General features: G+C 53.0%; 1 protein-coding gene and 1 long non-coding RNA gene across 2 annotated transcripts in view; both read right to left on the bottom strand.

The window, feature by feature from the left end:
* Positions 1-15,889, bottom strand: part of THSD4 (thrombospondin type 1 domain containing 4) — a 485,342-nt gene that overhangs the window by 304,844 nt on the left and 164,609 nt on the right.
* On the bottom strand, positions 6,794-10,029 carry LOC116660268. The gene is made up of 2 exons (XR_004315699.1): positions 9,823-10,029; positions 6,794-9,490 (listed from the first exon to the last, which is right to left on the bottom strand). It is a non-coding gene; the product is annotated as an uncharacterized LOC116660268 (long non-coding RNA).

Raw genomic sequence — 15,889 nt, 5'->3', positions numbered from 1 at the left:
CAGTCCCTCCCTTCACCCTACAGACACACACACACACACACACACACACACACACAGAAACAGAACAAAAATGGACCTCGCAGAAACGAGAAATCACAACCATGTTTATAGTCAACGTCACAGACCCTGTCTAGACTAAGAAGGGATCAAAGATGAAGCTCAAAATACCCGAACACAGTCTCCTCTTGGACTTTAGGTCCCATGGTCGCCCCCTGCGTGCTTCAGCTGCTGCGCTCTGCACCCCGCCCCCGCCATACTTTCCCCTCACGACCACGTCCATACGCAGAAATCTTGGCTCCCGTTCGCGCCGTCACACCTGAAGGGCATCTCCCACCTGGGCAGCTCTCAGGGCTGCGGCCTGAGAGACGGAGGCTGACACCACGCCAGTTTCGTGCCTCCCCACGGCCCTGCAGATGCTGGTGAGCAAGGTCAGCGTGCTGGGGGAACCTCATACATGTGAAGACAGAATCCACAGAGGCAAGCGCGAGAAATCCTTCTGAATGCTCGAGATCCCACCCAGTATTTCCACGGCTTTTTTTTTTTTTTTTTTTTGAGTATGAAAAGAACGCCCCTACCCTGAGCCCAGAGAAGTTTCCACGACATTTACTATTTTTCCTAAATTATCACATCTGGCAGCACAGTCAAGCAGACACCAAGGATAAAAGGTGTGAGCTTTTCTGAGCAGACACCCAGCTAGCCCCTTGCACGTGCGCCTAGAGGGGCAGCTCACACTTGTTTGGAGAGGCTGCCAGTGGTTCTTGACAAGGAGGGAGTAGAGGGTTGAATGGTTCCCCCTCCCCGACCCCAAATATGTCCCAATCCTAACCCTGGAACCTGTGAATACGATCTTATTTGGAACAATGTCACTGCAGGTGGCATTGAGTTAAGAATCCTGAGATGAGATTGTCCCGGATTTAGGGTCACCCTGGATCCAAAGGCAGGTGTCCTTTTAAGAGCGAGGCAGGGGCAGAAGAGAGCCACAGACACATGGAGAGAAGAGCGCCACGTGAAGGCAGAGGCAGCGACTGCAGGGGTGCATTTACAAGCTAAGGGGGACACTGATGTTTGGCAGCCACCAGAAGCCAGGGGAGAGGCGTGGAATGATTCTCCCTCGGGGCCTCCAGAAGGAGCCAACCCTGTCGACACCTTGATTTCAAACTCTGTCTTCTGAAACCACGAGAGGATAAATTTCTTTTGTTTCAAGCCAAGTTTTTGGTCATTGGTTACAGCACCTTGGAAAGCTCACAGTGCGGGCAAGGGAGGCCACCCAGGGTGGGCTTTGTCCAGAGAAGAAACAATGGTCCCCCCCGGCTGTGATAACGTCAGACCAGGGGGCACAAAGGCTCTGGCATGAGGATGAAATGGAACCTTTTAGGGCATGGCAAAGGCTACTTCTCTGAGGACCTTCTTGCCTGCAGAGCTGGACAGTGAGTGGAAGAGAGCAGAGTGCCCGGGGACAAAGCGGGACAGCAAACAAGTTCTGAGGGTCAGCACGTGACTCCCTGAGGGTCTGCGTGGGCCTGACACCGAAGGCCCCAGGAGGGACTCCCCCATGAGGAAAGGGGCATCGCGCCATCCAGCCGGTGTCCCCGGCCCCCCCACCGCGATGCTGGGTGGGCAGGGCCACCGGGGGCGCTGTTCGCGGCGCTGGCTGGGCTCCCTCCGACCCGGGCGCCCGGGCCGTGCTTGCGCTCTGAGAGCAGGGACGAGCCGTGCACATCCCCCTGGAAACCTCGGGCCCAGGGGGGCCCTCCAGCCCCACGCTCACGAGTGAGCCCCCAGGAGAGCTTATGGAAGAGTCTACGGAGGTCCATCAAGGCCCCGACACCGGCTGCCTCTCCCCCAGAGGAAAGCCTGGGCAGTGGGATATTGGCAGCCGCCGCAGCCCAGGGCCACCCGGAGGGCCGGTGGCACCGCGAGCCTCCGGTGCTGCGGGGAACGGGCCACACGTCCTGGTTCCTCTAGCTCGGGCCCTCGAGGACGCGGTTTGAGAGCCCAGAACCTTCCAACTTCAGAGTGGCCGATATGTCAGGCCCCTGGTTCAAGTGCCCGCTCAGAGTTCCAGGACTTCTACCGCATCTCGGTCTTCCAAGTCACCTTCAGCCTGCCCCTCGGCCTCCCTGAGCCTCTGGTTCCTCCTCTGTGCAGTGGGGATCTGAGACCCCTCACAGCAAGGGGCTGAACCCACCGTGTGCGTTAGCAGGCAGGCCACGCGGCCCTTCCTCAGCGTGGAGGTCTGACACAGGCTGGTCACAGGCGGAGAGGATCGGCACGTGTCTCTCGAAGCCTGGAGACGCAGACCAGCGTCAGCAACAGTTAAGGCTTCCTGGGCAACTACGTGCTTCTCACAGCTTTGCCATTTGATCCTCAGAACAGCCTGAGGAGGTGGCTTCTTTCATTGCTCCCGTTTTATAAATTAGGAAGTTGGGGCGCAGGGAAGTTAAGAACTCGCCTCAAGCCACACAGCTTGCAAACAGTAGTGCGGGGACTTTGTCTAAGCCGTCCATCCCTCGCACACTGTACCTCGCGCCCGCTCGATCATGAATAATACACAGCTCTCTTTTTTTAAGGAGGTTACGTTTTCAGACAGGGACAAGGCACTTAAAGAAATAAAGAGGAATGCACGGTGATCAGTTTAACAGGACATGTGTGCTAAGTACGGACGTGACCCGGGGGGAGATAATGAAATATCTGCGAGGGTCAAGGGAGATTTCCTAAGAGCCATGACACTCAATCTGGGTTTTGAAGGATGAATGGAAGTTTTTCCTAGTTAAAAAATAAGGAAATCAAAGGAAGACCCTGGGGAAGAAGGAAGAGTTTGGGTGGGCAGAGGCAAGAAGCCAAATAAACAAAAAAGAAAGAAAGGAAGGAAGGAAAGAAAAAAGGAAGGAAGGAGGGAGGGTGGGAAGAAAGAAAGAAAGAAAAAGGAAGGAAGGAAGGAGGTACACAGAACACTGGAAAAGTTTCAGGGAGACAAAACGTACTAAGAAAGTTAAAATGCTGTGAAGGGCAGGCAGGGTGCCCAGAAGAAGCTGTACGTCAGGGGCTGAAGACAAGGCTGACACGGAGAGCTGGGACACGGTCAGGACAAGACGGACGGAAGAAGCCGAGCCTCGGGGACGGCCAGTGGGCGGAGCAACACAGGGGCCGCCCTGCTAGGAGATGCCAGCTCATCCCACAAACGCTGGCCGCGCAGTCCCTATAGTTCCCTTCCTCTGGGATCAAAGATGACCCCTAGGACAGACGGCCTCTTACCCCAGACCCTGACTCTGGTTTCCAGGCAATGGCCGGACTTGGGCTCAGCTCCGGCCACCCCAACGGGCCCCTGCGGTGGCCGCCGGGCTGCTCCGGTGGCCAGAGTCGGAGGAGCTGTTCTCCTTTGGCCCCTTTCCCTCTTCTCCACCTCCCGCTAAGTGTCCGTGACTGCAGGAGGCTGGTGACGGGTGTCCTGTCCTTGCCATCCCTCAGCTTCGAGTCGCAGATTAAGCAAACCCAAACAACAGAAACTGCTCAAAAAGAAAAAGCTGAATTCCAGCCCTTTCGAGCCGAATGCACGTGCCCCTGGAACTCCTCAGTCAAAGGCCTCCTAACCTCGCCGCCTTTCTCTAAAGACACCATAAAAGGAGAAATCAGAGCTCAAAGAAGCTCACTGCAGAGCAGAGAAGGGCATGAATTTATGCAGCCGCATACCCTGGGCGCTACCCCCCGGGCCGACTCTGGGTCCCGCGCGAGTGGCAGCGGGGACACAGCACGCGCCCCGGGCGCGGCGGCTCACACACGGGTCGGCGCGCCGACCGTGCGCCCGTCCTCCCACTGCGCCCTTGGGTTCTCCTCCCGACGGCGGGGGGCCGTGGCCACCCTCCGGGAATCCTGACTTTTCAAAGCACAGCACGCTTGCAGGACGGCCTCAAGGCTGCTCAGCCAACGAGGGAAACTAGGATTCGAAGCCCACATTTCTGAGTCTTCAATATTAAAAACCACACTTTGAACAGGGTCCTTGGGGAAATGAAGTGATCGCGTGTCGGGAGGAGAGGTGGGGGCGTCTGACAGCGGCACAGGGAGGGGCAATCTGGACACCAGCCTTTGCCAGGCACTGCTGCGTGCTGAGCTGTGTCTAGCACGGTTCTGTTAACCCTCGCAAGCCTTCAAGGAGTTCACCAGTGTCACCGACTTATTTATACAGGGTTGAGGTTGAGCTGAGGTTGAGAAAGGCTCAAAGACTGAAGCGCAGTCGGTCAGTGAATGAGTCCAGATTAGCACTCAGCCTGACCTTCGAATGGGCGTTCTGCCCACACCACACCATCTGGGAGTCACCTGACTGACCGTCTAGCCTCCCAGGCGTGTCTCCGGGCGTCTCAGGCCTCCATCAGGCCCAGCTGGGGCGCCCAACATACAGAACCTTATCTTCCAGCCCAGCTGCACCTCTCCCACCCAGGGCCCAGGCCTCTGAGACCTCCCCAGCCGAACACAGACTTGCTGAGTGGACGGCCTGCCTGGGCAGAACGTCCATCCGTCCGTCCGAGGGCTCTCTCACCCTATTCGTGGCTGGGAAGCCCTTTCGCTATTTATCAGGCCAGACCAGTTTATCCAGTTCCAATTTAGGATGACTGTTTACAAGTTAACTAGTTGATTCTTGTATGGTTTGGCTCACAAGGCAAGTATTTGTGGTTTTTCTCTGGGGGTAACCAGGGCTGGCCCTCCAGGGCCAGGTCTCCTCCCAGGTACCTTGGGCCCAGCCTGCTCCTCAGTCCTGAGTCCACCCGCCGCCGCGGGGCTTGGACCCACACACAGCTGCCAGGTGCTCTGGGCCTCCGTGCTGGGTCCTCTGTCCAGTCTACCCCTGGCCTGGCTGCTGCCGGGACCACCGCCTGCCATAGCTCCCTCTTGGGCCGAGAAATGGCCGCTTAGCTTTGTAGCAGTTTTTATGGGTGGAACTAGAAACGGGTGGAGCTGAAACTCAGTGCTGCGCCCAGCTGAGTCACATCCAAGCCCCAGACGCCCTCGGCCTGGCCCGGGACGGGGTGGTCATTCGAGCCCTTCCCGCCCCATGCCTGCTCCCTCCCCGCCAAGACAGGTGTGTGCGCATGCCCACTGATCTGCCCCAAGGTGTGCCAGAGCTGGGCCGGCCCTCAAGGAAATGGCTCCCATACAGATAACGCCCTTGGCTTCCCTGAGGCCTGTGCTTACATGTGACCAAGGTCACCTCCAGTGGACCTTAATAAATGGCATTTTCCCTGATGAAGGTGTGACAGTCTTGCTCCTTTTGAACCCTGCTGTGCTGTTGGTGGGAATGCAATTTGGTGCAGCCACTGTGAAGGACAGTGTGCAGGTTCCTTAATAAACTAAAAATAGACTTACCATACGACCCAGCAGTCCCAGTCCTGGGCACATATCTGAAGGAAACTGTAATAGGAAAAGACACATGCACCCCAGTGCTCACAGCAGCACTATTTATAACAGCCAAGACATGGAAGCAACCGACAGATGACTGGATAAAGAAGGTGTGGTACATTAGAATATTACTCAGCCATAAAAAAGAATGAAATAATGCCATTTGCAGCGACATGGATGGACCTGGAGATGATCATATTAAGTGAAGGAAGTCAGACAGAGGAAGACAAATATCATATGCTATCACTTATATGTGAAATCTAAAAAAAGATACAAATTTTATTTACAAATCAGAAATAGACTCATGGACATAGAAACCAAACTATAGTTATTTACCAAAGGGGAAAGGGGGGAGGGATAAATTAGCAGTTTGAGATTAATAGATACACATTACTGCACATAAAATAGATAAACAAACAACAAGGACCTACTGTAGAGCACTGGGAACTATATTCAGTTTCTTGCAATAAGCTATAGTGGAAAAGAATCTGAAAACATATGTATATATGTTTGTCTATGTATAACTGAATCACTTTGCTGTACACCTGAAACTAACATTGTAAATCAACTACACTTCAATAAAAAAAAAATTAAAAAAAAAAAAAAGAAAAAAAAGTCTCACTGGCTTTGACAGCTTTGATGGTCCATGCATCATTCTTAGAAGCTCACCAGCTTCCTAGAGAAAAATCAGATTGGGGTCAGGTCTGTCTGTTGCTTCAGAAACTGTACCTGAAGTTCCAAATAAGTGAAAAGGAGTTACGAATTAAAAAGAAAACCACACTGAAGACGGGAAATGATGAGTTCAAAGATGAGGCGTTTGAAAGCATGTCTTACAGAAACGTAGCACTCCATGCCTTTTCAAAAAGCCTCATTCCGTGAGATCTACCGTTCCTTTGCACACATGGCACTTTAAAACAAACTGAGGTACAGGTCAACGCAGAATATAACTAATGACCAGTTCTAACACCAACTGTTCCACAGACGGATCTTCAACGTTTTCCTTTTTTGCTTTTTCAATTGAAGTACAATCTCTTTACAATGTTGTGTCAATTTCTGGTGCACAGCACAGTGCTTCAGTCATACATGAACATTCATATATTCGTTTTCATATTCTTTTTCACCGTTAGCTACTACAAGATATCGAATATAGCTCCCTGTGCTCTACAGTATGAACTTGTTTATCTATTTTAAAGTTTGACCTCCAACTTTAAAAAAAGCCATCACACCCAAATGACCACTTTACTCTTTCTCCCTCATGTGTTAAAATGATGAAGTGTAGAATTCTTGGCTTTAAATATCGCTAGTTAGAAATTTTAACGTTTCAGTAACTTGAATTTGAATCTGTTGTATGTTTACATGGAAATCGAACTTCAGATCCAAGAAAGCACACAAACTTGCAGGATAGGGTTTCCGTGGGTTTATTCGATGCCTCCTCCTTCCATGCGTCATGGAAAGATGCACCACTCAGACGATGGCTGTAAAAGTTATCTTTATGTTAAAAGTTGAGGAACAATTGCTCTAAATCACTTAACTGTTTAAACGAGTTCTAGAAGCTTGAGCACTTGTGGGAGGGAGAGAGAAAGAGAGTGCACATGTCTCAGCCGTGCTGGGGCGGCCAGCACAAGAGACCCCCCCCTGCCCAAGGAATGAAACCTGAAAGGCCATCTGCTGAGGTGACTCCTCTCCAATCTGAGAATTCTTCTTAGTCAGTTGTGCTTTGTTTCAGTCCAGCCCCTCAAGCTGGGCCTTCCACATCATTCCTCTACCACCCACCCCGTGCCCTCCTAGAATAAGGATGACCTCAAGTGGGAAACACTCTCCAGCATCTGCTCGGGGCTTTGATTTCGTAGGTTTATTTTACACATCCTAATTCTGCAGGAAACTCCCTGCAGATGTGGAGGAGCCCTCGATCACTGACCTCTTGCTAAAAGACAAACAGTCAGAAACCAGAAACATGACCAGGAAGATAAACAGCTGTTCAGGTCTCAGCTGCCTGCCAGAATGGCAACATCTTCAGAAATGGGCCTCAGATTCATCTTGATTGAGAAGGTCAGGCCTTGAGGCTCCTTTGTTCAGTTAGAGATGGTAAAAGCATGGCAGTCACACCCTCCCACCCCTCTCCCACACTCATGACAGACATCACCAGTCAATCACCGCATCCTTCTCCTCTGAGCCTGAAATCAGCCCCAGAATTCTTCTCACAGTGTGGTCCAGCCAGACTCCCCGGCGCCAGATTAAATCTACTTGCCATCCTGGGAGTCCAGGTGCTAAGGGATGGGGATTATACGAAACCCCTCACAGGACGTGGGGCACTTGGTTCAAGTTCAAAGCAGAGCAGGAAGTTCTGTTTCACTGAGGTACCATCTCTGAACCCAACAACTCTGATTTAAGCAAAGAGCCATCAGCTGCAAGATGCTGGTGCTGACGTGCCCGCATTCGCTGAACGTGAGCCGTGCGCCAGGCGCTGCTCCGCGCACCCTCACATGTACTGTCTCGTTTAGTTGATGACAGATGACTCGGACGCAAACCCGACCTACGATCCAAGACTCGTGTCTCGGGCCCAGAGTGTCTCACGGCTGAGCGCGGCAGGAGTCACACGGCAGCTGCGCCGAGGGCGCCTCCCAGGACCTGCGCGCCAGCAGCTCTGCCCGGCACGGAGGGCCTTTCTGAGCTCCAGCGCCGCCCCGGCCCGTCGGCTCCGGTCTGTCACTTAGCCACATTCTGTCTCTGAAGCCACCGCTTCCAAAAGCAGCGTGCTTTGTCACACGGCCACCTTTGCCCCCAGTGGACAGCACAGCTTCCACAGAGAACACGCATTTTCCTTTCTCCACTGGCCATATCTGGTGATATTCCTAGAGCTGTGAGGGTGACGAATCTCTCCAGCAAGATGGTGCCAAGAGCGTCATTTCAGAGAACTGGGGGCAGGAGAGCTGCTGTTTCTCCTCCAGGGCTTGGGTCAGACTCTGGCCGGCTGAGTCACCTGCCCCGCTGGGATGGCATTTGGCCCCGGCTTGACCGATGCCAATCCCCGTGTCATTTGGCCCTCGGGAACGCTCTGTGGAACCTGGGTGACAGCCTTGCACCAGCTGCTCCCAGAGTGGGGGAGTGAGAAAATACCAAGAATGATGACGAAAATGAGCGCTGCCAGCTCCACTGGACGCCGGCGAGCACCCCGGAACGCCCCAGATGCCCCATGTGTCCTCTCGCGCTTAGCGCCCCACCCGCCTGTGCTGTTCATTTACAAAGGCCGCTGACGCTTGCCTCCTGGAGGAAAGGTTCTAGGGAAATCACGGTTTGGTTTCGAAGCTGGGATTGTGAAGAAGTCCTTTAACTTTGCTGGCCCATTTGCAAGAAGGAGAGGATTCTTGTTTTTCACATGTTAGACGACCTGAAGCAAAACAACCCGCCTGACTGCGCTTTGGACGGTTTTGTGGAAAAGGGCTGAGTTCTCAGTTTATGACTGTCCTGGTTGCCGATACACTGCTCTGGCTTCCTGCTGGCTGGGTGTGCCTTATCACACGGCCCTCCAGCGTGTGAGTTCTAAATTTAAAAGCCATCTTTCTTTAAACGCTTTCATCCACCGAACCAGCCCCCAAAACAGCCGGCTGGGAGGCTGGGAGTTTCTTGAGGGCAGAGGTGGCGTCTTACTCATCTCTGAGTTCCACATACTTGGTGCAAAGAAACAGGACAGAAATGTGAGCTGAGGATAAAAGACCGGAGAGTGGGAGACGGAAGGAAGCCACGGCTCTCTGCAGCATTACCTCGTCAAACGGAATCCACGCCTGTCAGCGAGCGTCGGCTGAGCCCTGCCGGGTACTGCCTTAAAAACGGGGTGTTTGACACGAATGCTACCTCTGGTGAGAGGGAAAGAGCACTGAGTACTAAGTGGAGTACGAAGTGAAGACTTAATATGTGTCCTTCATGACAGCCGCAGCCCCTCGTCCCCTGATCTGGCTGGTTCCTGGGAAAGGAAGAACGCCCAGCAGATGCCCTGGGATGGCACCCTGATGTCACTGCCCTTCTGCGGCAGACCAGCTGCCAGCCACTCAGATCCACATCTTTCCCGTCCAAGACTGCAGATGCCAGAGCGACAAGGCACCTGGCCAAGAGAAAACAAAGGCCCAGCCTAATTAGAGCCTGTTGAGGGTGAGAAAGGTCATGGCCGAGAGGCCCGCACATCAGAAACGGGAAAGAAAACAGGGAGCTGTTAGGGACCCTGATGGGCAAGTCTGCACTTCCCCAGCACAGGGATGGTCACAGGGCAGTAACGAGGCGGCCTGAGGTTGGCTGGGACCCGCTCCCCAGAATGCGTGTCTGATCAGAGAGCTGGACACCCGTGAACTCCTCCAAGGCACTTTCCGCCTGGAGACTGCAGAGGAAGGGAGCCCCGCCTCCGAGCTGAGCAGCCAAAGCCCACACTGCCCCTCTCACCTTGAAGCAGAAAGCACGAGGCACAGGGCTGCCTCCACCAGGACCCTGCAGCCGGCCCGGAGGGAAGACGTCCTTCTCCCCCCAGCACCCCAGGCTCCCCACGGGAGCACCACCGTTGGGGAGGCTTCCTGGTGGGGGGGCTCAAACGGAGTCTGGGTGAGCTTGACGGGACACAGACCCACAGTCAGCCATCCACGGACTAGTCACTCAAATATCTCCCGAGGGCCTCTGTGTACCAGGCACAATTCAGGTGTCGATTACTCAGCATGGACGAGACAGACAGGCCAGCTGCCGGCGGGGATAATGAACCCTGCCCTAACCTCGTGACAGGCACTGGGTCCTAAAACATTGACGTCACAAGACTTGAACTGGGGCTCAAATCCCAGGCACGCTGCATTCTAACTTTGTACCCCGACCTCCCTGGATTTGTGGGGAGGGTTAAACGAAGGCAGTGATTTGAAGGACCCCAGACAGGGTCCTTGCCTCTCCCCCGGCCTCCTGATTTTCTTTCCTCTATGCTCTACAGCCAGGAACTGCCATACATACACGTACACACGCACATGCGTACATCATCCTTAAAACAAGATGCCCGTTCTCTGCATCCGTGATCTCCTATCCGCACAGCCACCGGCCATGTAGGTGTTCGTGGTCTCTGCAGACCTCCAACTACCCGCTCCCGGGCTCCAGATCCATCATCGCAGCGGCACTGGCTGTGACCTGAGCTTCCCAGAGGCAATGCTGAGCCCAGCGGGTACGCGGAGACAAGTCTGTTCCCAGGAGATCGGATCCTCTAACAGCTGGCTTTGACTCCAGGGCTCCCCGCTGGGCCTCGCTGAGCTCTCCTTGGAAATCTGGGCTCCTCCCCCGCAACTTCCCTCCCTCTGTCCCTCTGTTGAGGACAGACCTGCACTGCTGAGTGACTGTTCTAGGCATAACGTTTCCCCCAGTCAAACCTTTGTCCACTTGATCCTGTCTTGGTGTCTGCTTCTTGCAAGACCCTGACAAACAGAATCTTACTATCTCTGTGTTACAGACGGGGAAGTAACCAGCCCAGTGTCACAAAAGGGATGAGAAAAGGGTTGGAATGCGATATGAGCTATTTGAGAATCCAAATGACACGGACGCCACCCCCCCCCCCCCCACAAAGAGCCCCAGAGGTGGGCTGAGAGGTGGCTTCCGGGAAGCTGGACACCTTCCCCAGGTCCAGCGGGCAGGTAAACAGGCTGATTAGTGGTGGGCCAAGACCAAAGCCTAGGTCTTCAGCAAGTGCCTCTGGGATTCCTCCCCGGCCCTGCCGCGCTCGGAGCCAGGCCGCATGAGAGCCGCCCCAGCGAGAGAGGGAGAGCACGGGCCTCTGCAGGCCACCCTGCCCCGGGCTGCCCGCGAGCCGCAGCAGGCTTCCGCACTTAGTAAGCGTGTCTAGAGACAACCATTTCATAAAAGTCAATCCGCTCTGGGTCAGAGCTGCAGAGACTGACAGCTCCACGTCTCCCCAGATGTGTTCAGACGTGGAGCCACATTTCTGCCCAGGGATCTGGCCACCTGAGACCTGACTGTCTTCAGATGAAACCAAGGGTTCTTGCATCCACATCCAAATTTTCTTGGCCCACCCAGTCAGTCCGAGAGATTTCAGAGCTGCTTCCCCCATGCCAGGAGCAGCCCGAGGAAGGGCAGCCACCCCTCCGTCACCATCCCAGGCCAAACACCTAGGTGGCTGGGGGAGACACCCCAGCACCACCGCAGGAAAACCAATCAAGGCGGTCTAGATGACTGTAGCAGAAGGCTGGATGGGGAGACAAACAGCTTTGCCAGCCAGAGGCCCCTGAGAGGCGCGCAGGAGAAGGGAGCTCAGTTCCCCGACTGCCCCCGGGAGGCTCACAGCCGGGGAAGCCAGTGAACGCAGCCTTCCTCCCCTCTCGCCAAGGCCGGCAGGCAGGTAAACAGGCTAGTTAGTGTCCGTGCCATTCAAACCTCTTAAATGTCAACTGATGCCTGTTTTATTTCAAGTTACTCACAGAAGTAGCCTCTCTCTTACTCTTGGTGGTGGACAGAGCAGTGGACCAGGGTCGGCCATGGCAGAGACAGAGAGAGAAAGTGAGAAAAAATGAGTGGGTTTATAAAAGCACTGTCTTCAAACTGGGCCCCGGGAGACCCGAGGGCAGGAAGGAAAAGGCTAATGGTTACTGAGGGCTCTGCTCCCTTGCCAGGCACAGGGCTGGCTGACTCACGTGCGCTGTGTCCTCCAGTCTTCACAGTAACTCAGACAGGCGGTGTTACTATTATTTCCATTTTACAGAAGAAGAAACTGAAGTTCAGAGTGGTGAAGCAACTTTCCCAACGGATTATGGGCCAGGCCTACATCTTACCAAGTCAGTCTACCAGTAAACCTTACTCTATCCACCACAACAATGCATGATTCCCTGTGTTTCCTCAATACCTATGTGTGCCTTGTTTTAATTTCATGATCTCATGTAACCCTTACAATCACCTTACAAAGTCTGCCATATGCATTTCTGAGCAGTGAGGACAAAGACTCAGGAAGGTCGTACAGCTGGTAAGTGAGGGGTGGAAGGGCACAGGGGCTCCACACACCGTAAATCCTTCCTACGGGTGCCCAGGCGCAGCCGCAGCCACCTTTCACGCGGCCCGGGAGGGCGTAACAATACGAGCAAAGGTACTGAACACTTATTTAACTTTGAGAAAAATGGAGGTACTGGGGATTGAGCCCTGGATCTCATGCATGCCGAGCACGCACGTCGCCACGAAGCTGTTACCCTCCCCACCTTTCTGCGGGAGAGAGGTAATTAGGTTCATGTATTTAATCATTTCTTTAGTGGAGGTGCTGGGGTTTGAACCCAGGACCTCATCCATGCTACACACATGCTCCACCACCTGAGCTACGTAAACCTTCGCCCCAACACTGAACACGGACTGAGCGTTCACCACGGGCCCAGCACCAGGCCGGGCCCTGCACGCGCCCCTCCCGTGCCGGCCGCCGCAGCCCGCGGGGGGGGGGGGGGAGCCGGAGCGCCCCCCGGGCCTGCCACGCCGCCTGCCCGCCTGGGCTCCCACGGGAGACGCCACCGCGCGGCCTTCATTTTCCCGCTCAATTATAACACGCTTTTGGGCTGAAGAAGCCCGTTAGGGCAGGTTGTTAAGGAAGCAGCAAGGACGTTTTGGGGGCTCACCCTGAACCGGAGTCCCTAAAAGAACCTTCTAGAAGTGACAGGCGGCGTGGGCCACCTCTCTCTCCAGCCTGAACCTCCCTGCTCCGACTTCCCAGGATGCGGCTCTGGCCTCTCAAGTCGATGAGGTTCCAGCCCAGGCTTGAGCTCACCCTCGGCCCGGCCCCGGCCCGGTCGCCAGGCAGCCAGCTCCTTGTTTTTCCTCCCGTGATGATGGATACAACCTGTCAGGAAAGCTGGGAATATTTTTAGCCCCTAACTGATTTTTATCTAAATTTAACTTCGGGCCACGGCATCAGCAGAGTTCCGTCCAGAGGGCAGCCAGCGTTTTCGTGGTGACACATCGTAATGAGGCTCGGTACTTCTCAGACTGGGGCCGGGCCAGCGGCTGAAGCAGGCAGGCGGCTCTTCGGGAGAGGGAGCCGGGCGCTGCAGGGCTGGCGGCCCGGACGGCAGGGCCGGCGGGCCTGCGGACGCCGCCCAGCCCCCGGCCTCACAGAGGGGGCGACCGAGGCCCCGCGCCCGAGCGACTGGGACCACGCAGCCTGCTCCTGCTTCCTTCCTCGACCCCACGGAGCCTCCAGGGAGCACAGGGGACAAGACAGAGGTGGCATGTGCAGACGGCTGCACTGTTTTATAAACCATAAAACCAAACGCTCTGTGTCATGGAGCTCAAGTTTGCTGAACCCTGATCACCAGTCAGCAGCCCTAACCGTCTGGTTCAGCATATTTAATAAGACCATGGAAAGTGGACTTTTTCCAAGGTTCAGAGTTTTTAAAAAGTTCCAATCAAAAAATGTCCGTGTGGCGCACTATTCTTTCTCCCCTGCTAAAAATGCTGGCTCCTGGTGAGCAGGGCATTATCAGTGTGATTCACTGTTCTATTTCCAAAGCCCAGAATAGCACCTGGCACTCGGTGGATAAAGGATAAATGTTTATGAAGTGGCCGGCTGACTGACTGAACACACAGGGAGTAAATGTGAGGAAGAGAATCAGCAAGCCGAACTGCCTCTTGGCGGGGAGAGGGGAGCAAAGCCGTGAGTGAAATAATGTGAAATCACACTTTTCCCCCTCCGCCCACCAACGTATGCAGCCTCTAGTATCTTTCAGGAGAATGAGGTGGAGGGTTCTTGCATCATCTTATAAAAAGCAGACCTAAACACCCAAATGGCCACTATCATTCACGCAGCTGGCTAGATTACATGACTAAAGACTGAATTAAGAAGAGAAAGAAAGAAATAGTATGGTAGTCCCTTAAAAAACTAAAAACAGAGATACCATATGATCCAGCAATTTCACTCCTGGGTATATATCTGGAAAAGATGAAAACTATAATTTGAAAAGACACATGTGCCCTAGTGTTCATAGCAGCACTATTTACAATTGGCAGGACATGCAAACAACCTACATGTGCATCAACAGATGAACAGATAAAGAAGATGTGGTATATTTATACACACACACACACCACACACACACAACGGAATACTACTCAGCCAGAAAAAAGAATGAAATATTGCCATCTGCAGCAACATGGATGGACCTAGAAATTATCATACTAAGTGAAATACGTCAGAAAGAGAAAGAAAAATATATCGCTTATATGCAGAATCTAAAAAAAAATACAAATGAACTTATTTACAAAGCAGAAACAGACTCACAGACATAGAAAACAAACTTATGCTTACCAAAGGGGAAAGGGGGACAGGGATAAATTAGGAGTTTTGGATTAGCAGATACACACTACTATACACAAAACAGATGAACAACAAGGTCCTACGGTACAGCACAGGGAACTATATTCAATATCTTATAATAAACTATAATGGAAAATAATCTGGAAAAAATACATATATAACTGAATCACTTTGCTTTACACCTGAAACTGGGATAATTTTATAAATCAATTATACTCTAATCAAAAAAAAAAAAGAAGAGAAAGAAATAGAAAGAAGAGAAATGAAGACAAGAGGAGCTCAAAAACACAGTGACACAGCCCACTAACAACAGAGGGGTCCCAGTGGGCCCACAGCAGGATGCAACGCGAGTCTAGAGGCCCTCCTCGGAGCCAGGGTTTTTAGTATTTTTAGTCAGGTCACACTGGGGTTTGGGAGGACACACAACCCAGTCAGCCAGGCAGTGAAGAGGGTGGCGTTCCTCTTCGCCCCAATCCTCCCTTTGGTGACTTGGTGAGGACAGACACTGGCCTTCCTCACAGTCCCTCTGTTGACACTGAGCGGTCACCGCTCTCACTGACACGGCTGAACTAATTAGCACGGTCCGCGCCTCCGGCGGCGTCAGCTGTCCCAGGCCCCACGGCAACACGGTTATTTTCACAAGCGGGTCACTAAATATATAAACATAAAAGGCTGTATTTGTGTATATTTGAAGGCACACGATACGGGGAGTGAGGTGAAGAAAAAGGAGCAAGAGAGAAAAGCAGGATTTAAAAAAGAGAAATCCAAATACAGCTTTATTTATCAAATGCCCATTATATGCTCAGCACTGTATCACAAAGAATTTTTAGAGGGAGGGAATCTGGATAGAGGAAAGCAGATGAGATTCAAAAAACAAATATGACAGAGCTCTTGACTTCACAGAGCTTCAATTTGTTAGGTAGACAAAATGAACATAAAGAGTCATATATAAAATAAATATACATACTTAGCATAGTAAAGCATTAGTAAACCCTTTTACAAATCTCATGACTCAGAAGTCCCAAGAAAGGAAGCTCTAGGTGGGTCAAGTCAGTCTGGGAGGGCTTCCTGAGGGAGATGACCACAACACAGTGGGTGGAGGCTAAGGTTTGGACTGGCAGGAGCTGTCTGAAACAAAGGTGTGTGGCAGGACAGTGTGAGCTCCATAAGCCTAGGAATTTATGC

The sequence above is a fragment of the Camelus ferus genome, chromosome 27, assembly GCF_009834535.1.
Source record: "Camelus ferus isolate YT-003-E chromosome 27, BCGSAC_Cfer_1.0, whole genome shotgun sequence".
NCBI classification, from domain to species: Eukaryota; Metazoa; Chordata; class Mammalia; order Artiodactyla; family Camelidae; genus Camelus; species Camelus ferus.
This window is presented reverse-complemented; position numbering and strand designations above follow the sequence as displayed.